At 34.8% G+C, this 8,979-nt stretch overlaps 1 long non-coding RNA gene across 1 annotated transcript in view; it reads left to right on the plus strand.

The window, feature by feature from the left end:
- LOC106981852 (uncharacterized) overlaps positions 1 to 214 on the plus strand; it is a 73,007-nt gene extending 72,793 nt beyond the window's left edge. The window contains exon 3 of the long non-coding RNA XR_001431275.3: positions 120 to 214. This is a non-coding gene — a long non-coding RNA (uncharacterized LOC106981852). The remainder of the gene's footprint in view (positions 1 to 119) is intronic.
- The last annotated feature ends 8,765 nt before the right edge of the window (positions 215 to 8,979 follow it).

Raw genomic sequence — 8,979 nt, forward strand, 5'->3', positions numbered from 1 at the left:
AAAGTTTGGAAAAACTTTATTTAACTTTTGGATCTCTTTTCTCATTTGTTCTATATTCATTCTTGCTTTGGAGGTTACCTTTATGCTTAACAAAGCATAACTTCTTGTCTCATATCCAGAATTCCTCCTTCTTCACTTACAAGCCCCGATGCTAGGAAGATATGAGAGTTCTTTGGAACTGTCTTAAGTCACCAACCAAAACTGGATCATTCAGGTAAGTGTTTCCATTCTTCCCTTCTTATTTTTGGCTTCCTTTTCTCCTTGTTGGCTTCAACTAGGGAGGTGACAGCTTCATCTGGCACCTCAATGTAATTAAGTTCTTTAGCAGTATGTCTTATTCAAAAGTTGCTTTTGGCTTATACATTGTTAACTTATGTTAATTTATTTCAACAACACATTCTTCAGACATGTCAAAAAAGTGCCTTTACTTTGTTATTAATATGGAATTTTTTGGCTATGCATGATCAGGAAATAAAAGGCAGTTATGGAGACTGAAGCAATCATATAAAGATCTAACCTCAAATATAAGAAGACTACCTGCCTCACTCTCATCTTCCTTAATTATTTTAAGTACAATTCTCATAGCATAAAATCCACCTTTGTAAAATATACAACTCATTAGTTTTTTAGTATATTCACAGTGTTTTGTAATTCTCACCACTGTCTAATTTTAGGACCTTTTAATCACCCCAAAAGAAAACCCATTATTAGCATGCACTTTCTCTTTCTCTCTCTCCCCACGCCTCTGACCACTAATCTATTTTCTGTCTCTATGGATTTGCCTATTGTGAAAATTTCATATAAATTTAATTATACAAATGTGGTCATTTGTGATTGGCTTATTTTAGGATGTTTTCAAGGTTCATCTGTATTGTAGTATGTATCATTATATTATTCCTTCGGATGGCTATTACATTGAATGGGTATATCACATTTTGTTTATCCATTCATTGGTTGATGGACTTTGATTTGTTTTCATTTTTTGACCATTATGATTAATGCCACTATAAGTAGTCATGTGTAGGTTTTTATTCTCCTGTATTTTGGCTATATATCTAGTAGTGGAATTGCTGGGTTATACAATACCTCTATTTACAACAATTTTGAGGAAATGCCAAAGAGTTTTGCAAAGTCATTGCACCATTTTGTGTTTCTAGTAAAGTGTGTGGATTGCAGTTCTTCCACATCCTTCTCAACACCTGTTTCTGTTCAGTCTAATGGAAGATTAGTGAACCACGTTTTTATTCGGTCAATTTCCTCTATTTTTTCCTATCTTTATTTAATTTATTTCTACTCTGATTTCTATTATTTCCTTTTTGACCTTGGTTTGAGATTACTTTGCTCTTTTTACTAGTTTCTTAATGTGGGAGAATAAGGTGATTAGAAATCTTTCTTTTATATTCATAGGTATCCATAAATATATTTTTTTCCACGTACAGTTTTAAGCGCATTCCTTACGTTTTGGCATATTGTGTATTTATCTTCATACATCTCAAAGTATTTACTAATTTCCATTTTAATTTCTTCCTTAGCCCATTAGAAACTTAAGAATGCATTGTTTAGTTTCCATATATTTATGAAATACTCTAATTTGCTTCTTCCATTTCTAATTTCATTTTATTGTGGTAACAGAACACATTTTCTTCATGATTTCTACTATTTTAACTTTGTATCAGTTATACCATTTTACATTTATTGAGTTTTGTTTTACGGCCTGATATATGGTCTGTATGAGAGAATATTCTATATGCATTTGAGAAGAATGTTTTTCTCTGTTGTTGGGTTGAGTGTTTTATAGACGTCTCTTAGATCTGCTTGGTTTATAATGTTGTTTGAGTCTTCTATTTCCTTGTCACTCTGCCTAGTTTTCTATCTGTTATTCAAAGTAGGATATTGAAGTTTCCAATTATTATTGTTGAATTATCTTTTTATCCCTTTATGTATGTCAGTTTTTGATTTATGCATTTTGAGGGCTCTTTTACTACATGTGTAAATGCTTATAATTGTTATGTCTTCCTGATGACTTGACCCTTTTTCCATTGGAAAGTGTTTTTCTTTTTCTCTAGTAACAATTTTTGTCTTAAAGTCTATTGGATCTGAGATTAATATAGCCACTTCAGGTCCCTTTTAGTTATTCTTTGCATGGTACATCTTTTTCTTTTAAAATGGTTGCCCTGGGGATTATAAAGTAACAACTTAAAACAGTATGGTTTAGGGGTGCCTGGGTAGCTCAAGTCACTTAGGCATCTGACTTCAGCTCAGGTCTTGATCTCGCAGTTAGTGAGTTCGAGCCCCACGTGGGGCTCTGTGCTTACAGCTCTGAGCCTGGAGCCTGCTTCGGATTCTGTGTCTCCCTCTCCCTTTGCCCCACCCCTGCTTGTGCTTTGCTCTCAAAAATGAATAAACATTTTTAAAATTTTTTAAAAAAATCTAGTTTAGATTAGTGTCAGTTTGATTTCAATAATACACAAAAACTTTGTGTCCAGGAGTTGAGTGTAGAAATTCTTGGTCGACAGCTTCCTTCAACACTTTGAATCATCCCATTATCACTTGGCCTTTCACTATTTCTGATAGTGGGTATATTTGGGTATGGATAGCTTTGAGTTTAATCTGTTTGGAGTTGATTGAGCTTCTCACATATGCGAATTAATATTCCTCATCAAATTTTGGTAATTTTTAGTAATTATTCATTCTAATGTTCTCTCTGCTTCTGTTTTCTGTTTTTCTTGACTACCTTTATGCATACTTTAGTACATTTAAAGGTATCCAGTGGTTCTCTGAGACTTTGATTAGTTTTGTGCATTCTTTTTTCTTTCTGTTCCAACAGAAATAATTGAGAAATGTCAACTGAATTATCTTCAAGTTGGTTGATTTTTTCTTCTGTGAGTTCACATCTACTTTTGAACATTTCTGGTGAAGTTTCATTTTGGTAATTTTACTTTTCCAGTAAAAAAATGATATTTGGTACTTTTTGAATTATGTTGGTGTCTTGATTGGCAATTCTTTATACAGTGAGATATTGTTTTCATGCTTCCCTTTAATTCTCCAGACATGACTTCCTTTAGTTTCTTGAAAATATTTATAGTAGCAGATTCTTTAAATTTCTCTAGTAAGTCCAACACTTGGTTTTCCTAAAAGATGGTTTTAATGACTTCATTGGGTTCCTTCCTTCCTTCCTTCCTTCCTTCCTTCCTTCCTTCCTTCCTTCCTTCTTTTCTTCCTATCTTTTTTTTTGTATATGGGCCATACTTTTTATTTCTTTGCATGTCTCATTTTTTTTGTAGAAAACTGAACATTTGAAATAATATTATGTGGATACTCTAGAAAAAAAAGATTCCTATTCATCATTAGGTTTTGTTGTTGTTACTGTTTGTGTAATGTTTCTCCTTGACTAATTCATGTGTGCCCACTGAAGTATCTGCTACAGTTAACAGTGATCAGCTGATAATTGGACAGATATTTTATTAAATGGCTTGAACCGATAAGTCTCCAACCTTTGCAGAAGGGCCCTGTGTGTGTGATGGGACATGACTTCAACTCTCCAGTTTACAATTATGCATTATTCATTTCTAGCTTGTACATATCCTGAAGGTCACCTAGAGGTGATGGATGGGTTAGGGGACTGTCAGGGATTCTGGGGCATACACACAAACCTAGGATTATTTTGGAGTCTATCAAAGTCCCATATGGGTATCTCATAAACTGTTTTTTTCCTTTTAAAACATTTTTTGGCTATCCTCTTATTTGGTACAGCTGGTATCACTGTCTCTGGCAGCTTCAAGATTAAATAACTGATGCTGACTGCTTTCAACAAACACCTTGAGATAAGACTTTCCACTGGACAAGCTGAGTCAGATCAAATGATGAAAAGCCTTGCAAGAGGGCCTTGTCCAGAGAGCTGCTACAGAGCTCAAATAGTAACACTTCTCTAGGAATGGGACTTTTATGGAAGCTCCAGATCTGTTCCTCTCCCTCCAATGACTCTTAGGTTACTGATTTTTAAGGCTACCACAGATCTGGCAAGAGGAGAATATGATAGGGCAAGTTAAAACACCACAAATCCACTCTTCTTACTGAGATTCAGACATTTTTCTTGAACAGATACTTCTAGGATTTTGAAAGCTTTTTGTCATTTCCAGAATTCTGAAAAAGTTGACTTAGACAAATATTTCCTGTATTTTGTTCGCTCTTACAAAGGAGCTATTTATCAGAGGTCCTTAGTCTACCATTTCAGAAAGACTTGCCTCTGTTTAGTAACCTAATTATAAAGTAAAGAACAATACATCTTTCCCTACATGTAGGAATTTGAGATCATCACTCAAATGATGTTGATAGGAAAGAACTTGGTAGATGATTCAGAGTAAGCCTTATTCTCAAAATTAGGCAGTGAAACAAATCTATTCAGTCACTAGAGTAGTTCAGGAACACTACCATTGCTCTGTGATTTACAACTCTATAAATTAAATAGGACCACATAAGAACTTCATCTGATATTCAAAGTTTATAAATGATAGCTCCAACTATTCTGGTAGGATTTTTTTAGGCTCACCATTTTAGTGCTTCAAAATATGGACTCATGTTTATCTAAATGAACTGCATAGATCTATATTTTATTCTCATTACTAATTAGTTTGATTACTTCTCAGTATCTATGAGCTCTTCCATTAGACTATAATTTCTTTGAGGGCTGAGTCTTCAGTGTATCCCATTTTTAATACTTCATGTCCTATAAAGTGCCTAGTACTTTTTGTTAATTAATCAATTCAGAAAATATATTAAGAATCCAGTACGTACCAAGGAATTGTACCAGGGATATAAGATAAAAGTCCACTCTTGAAGACGTCATGTCTTATAATTTAAAAATTTTTTTAAGCTTATTCATTTTTGAGAGACAGAGACAGTGCGTGAGTGAGGAACGGGCAGAGGGAGGGGGAGACCCAGAATCCGAAGCAGGCTCCAGGCTCTGAACTGTCAGCACAGAGACCGAATGGGGGTTGAATTCATAAACCGTGAGATTATGATCTGAGCCAAAGTCTGACGCTTAATTAACTGAGCCCCCCAGTCTTCCAATTTGTATAAATTTTTACCGACACAATTTTATTTCAAATGTTTAAACATTTAACAAGATACTATGCATCAGACCCACAATGGTCAACGAATCTTCGACAAAGCAGAAAAGAATATCCAATGGAAAAAAGACAATGTCTTCAACAAATGGTTTTGGAAACACTGGATAGTGACATGCAGAAGAATAAAACTGGACCACTTATTTTACACCATACACAAAAATAAATTCAAAATGGGTGACACACCTAAATGTGAGACAGGAAACCATCAAAATCCTACAGGAGAACACAGGCAGCAACCTCTTTGACCTTGGTGGGAACAACTTCTCACTAGACTTAAGTACTTAACTTGACTTTTTATTAGTGTATCATTCTCATGTTCTCTATCATAAAATATAAAACCGTATTGTTTATTAATAAAATCTCTTCCCCCTTTGATATTTAGCATATGCTTTATTGTAGGTCTTTCATGGTATCTCTCCATGTATTTATGTGTATGAAACCTAAAATTAAGGGGAGTTGTTATACGAACACTTGAAATGTGGACTCTCAACAAAACTTCCTCTTTCACTAACTCCCTTAGGAGGTAATAGAAAACAACATTATAAGAAGAGCAGTTTAAAACCTCACATTTGTTCATATTAGGACTTGCTTTGATGTGATACCTCTACATTTGGTTTTTTATGTAAATGAATACAATCCAGGGTTTGATGATATGCCTCTGGGTTTTCTTGATGCAAATTCATAGAATATTTAAGATGTTTAAAACCACACTTGTTACTTCACTAATTATTGGGACCATTTTTTGAAACCAAGTTAGCTATGAAATACACAAGTGTCTCCAAACTCTATATTTCAATGCTGAGAAAATCTGAGGCATGCTGTGAGCACCTTCATTTTACATGACTTCTTTGAAATGAACACTACAGGATTCTATTAAATAGGAATTGGGGAAAGAGTAGTTTAAAAATTATAGTGAGGGAAAGTCATGGAATTTGATACTACTACTTGTTAACTGCTCTAGGTGATTAGTGTGAAACTTAGTTTGTGTTAATCAATGTGAGGTGAAGAGAGCACAAATTAATTTGACATGCAGATTTTGTGCTTTCGTAATGACGCTGAAAGTATTCGGGCCCATGAAAAACCAGCATATTCGCCACATGAGTCAGCGGATTATACCATGTCCTGCCTATAGCAACATTGTGCACATCTTCTTTAGGGCCGAATTGTGTAATATCTCTAATCTAGTCCTTTTTGTCTTCTTGCTGATAAACGGATGAAGCAAACTGAGCCCTTGCCCTACAGCCATTACGATTAAGGACATCATAGCACAGTGTGGGGTGGGGGAAACAACATAGTTATTCTTGAAATAAACTCTACAAAAAGTAATTGCATCTTGCCTAGCAATAGTCCTTAAATTAAATGAAACCTTGAGCCTTTTTTCATGACTTTCTGAGACTGTAGTGAAAATAAAGATATTCTTGACTTCCATAGTTCTGATGTCTGCAGATATAAGCATGTGATAAAACTGTTGCTTTTCCACTATAGACAGACTGTTACATTAGTAATTATGTGTGTGTGTTTCTGTTAAGAAAACATTACTGTGAACTGTCTTTCAGAGCTCAGTGTTTTGAAATCTCTACTCCCTTACAAAATATTGCAGTGATTTTATTAATGTCTCTGACTCAGTTTTTCTCTTTCAGAAAAACAGAGCTAAAAATAATTTGCGAACAACAGACCTATCTAACATAATGCCTGCTCAGTTAACAACTATTTACCATAATAGCCCTTGAATATTTCTGTGTTGTTGACAAAGTTTCCTTTTGTTCCAGTATGATGACTTTTCAGTTAGAGGCACACTAAATTAATATGCTATAAAAAGTGATACTTTGACATTTTAATTTCAGGCAAAGACATACTCAATAATTTACTTGACAAAACAGTTCCTAGAAAAATTATAGAAAAATTTGAATTGTGTCCCATGTTTGGATGAACCCCAAATGTTTTTCTTTTGTATACATGCCAATAAAAGGAATGAAGAGATAACATTTCTTTTACTCTTAAATCTCTTGTGCACATGAACAATTTCCATGTATTTCAAAGTGCTTTTATGATTGATTAGCTTTTCTATTTTGTTTTAAATGTACTAAATGGAGTTTGAACATGAGATAACCATGAGCCACAAAAAGGATGAAAAATTGGTAATGAAAGTGGTGCTGTAAAAGAATGCACCATCCAAAGAATAATTCTTTGTCCTATCTTTTCTACCACTATGACCAACTCTTTTCCTTCTCAAGAGTAAGAAACGTATATTACATTACTTTTATGTAAAAACTGTATTCTTTTGGAAATTGTCTTTTCCTTATAAAACATGTTTTATTATCAATGGATATTTCTATTTGTGGTTTTTTTTTATCTGTGAATATATTTGTGTGTGTGTGTACACAATTTCTTAAACTTTTTATCTAATGAATTGAGACTCTTAAGCAAGGAAAGAGTGAATTTCCATTAGTCGTGGTAGAGAATTTTTTTTATTCCTTTTTATCTAGAGTCCATTTTGACAGTCTGAAACACTCTTTATAAAAGAATCTGTGGACATATTTCTTGCATGCCTTTTTCACATGGAACTATTTCGATGCATCATTTCTGATTGGCCAAACAGAAGGCAGAATACAATTTAAACATGTTTTAGGTGAATCTTTTGTTTTTTAAAGGCAGGATAGTTTATAAGAAGGCAAGAGGAAGCTTAAAATGAAAATCTGCATTCAGCCATGAAAGTTTGGAGCTCACACTTTGTGCTGTCTGGATGAGCGCTTGTCCCTTCAGTTCAGCCCCTCTTAACAGAAGCGGTCCAGACATCATCTCTTTGAATCAAATAGCTGTAAACATGTTGGAAAAGCCAATGACGCTGTGCCATGTTCCAATGTGATAAGATGCACCAGAGTTTAAAGACACAGGGTTATCTCTCTCCAGAAATGTTCTGTGAACTTGTTGGTATGATTTAAACATTGACACCCTCGGCTCTATAGTGCAAAATTCATCATTATATACAACACACATTTAGTTGGGCTCATTAATATTATTGCCATGGTGATTTATTTGCTCCCTGATGAAAATACTTAGAGATACATTTTTGATGCTCAGTAGGTGCAATTGTTTGACTTTTAGACCTGGTAGGTTACTAAGCTTCCTTGGGATCTTTAATGTCTTGGTAAAGAATATAAGTGCATACAGCAAAGGAAACAATCAACAAAACTAAAAGGCAACCAACGGAATGGGAAAAGATATTTGCAAATGACATATTGGACAAAGGGCTAGTATCCAAAATCTATAAAGAGCTCACCAAACTCCACACCCAAAAAACAAATAACCCAGTGAAGAAATGGGCAGAAAACATGAATAGACACATTCTCTAAAGAAGACATCCAGATGGCCAACAGGCACATGAAAAGATGCTCAACATCGCTCCTCATCAGGGAAATACAAATCAAAACCACACTCAGATATCACCTCACGCCAGTCAGAGTGGCCAAAATGAACTAAACAGGAGACTATAGATGCTGGAGGGGATGTGGAGAAACAGGAACCCTCTTGCCCTGTTGGTGGGAATGCAAACTGGTGCAGCTGCTCCGGAAAACAGTGTGGAGGTTCCTCAAGAAATTAAAAATAGACCTACCCTATGACCCAGCAGTAGCACTGCTAGGAATTTACCCAAGGGATACAGGAGTGCTGATGCATAGGGGCACTTGTACCCCAATGTTTATAGCAGCACTCTCAACAATAGCCAAATTATGGAAAGAGCCAAAATGTCCATCAACTGATGAACGGATAAAGAAATTGTGGTTTATATACACAATGGAGTACTATGTGGCAATGAGAAAGAATGAAATATGGCCCTTTGTAGCAACGTGGA

The sequence above is a fragment of the Acinonyx jubatus genome, chromosome B3 (assembly GCF_027475565.1).
Source record: "Acinonyx jubatus isolate Ajub_Pintada_27869175 chromosome B3, VMU_Ajub_asm_v1.0, whole genome shotgun sequence".
Lineage (NCBI taxonomy): Eukaryota > Metazoa > Chordata > Mammalia > Carnivora > Felidae > Acinonyx > Acinonyx jubatus.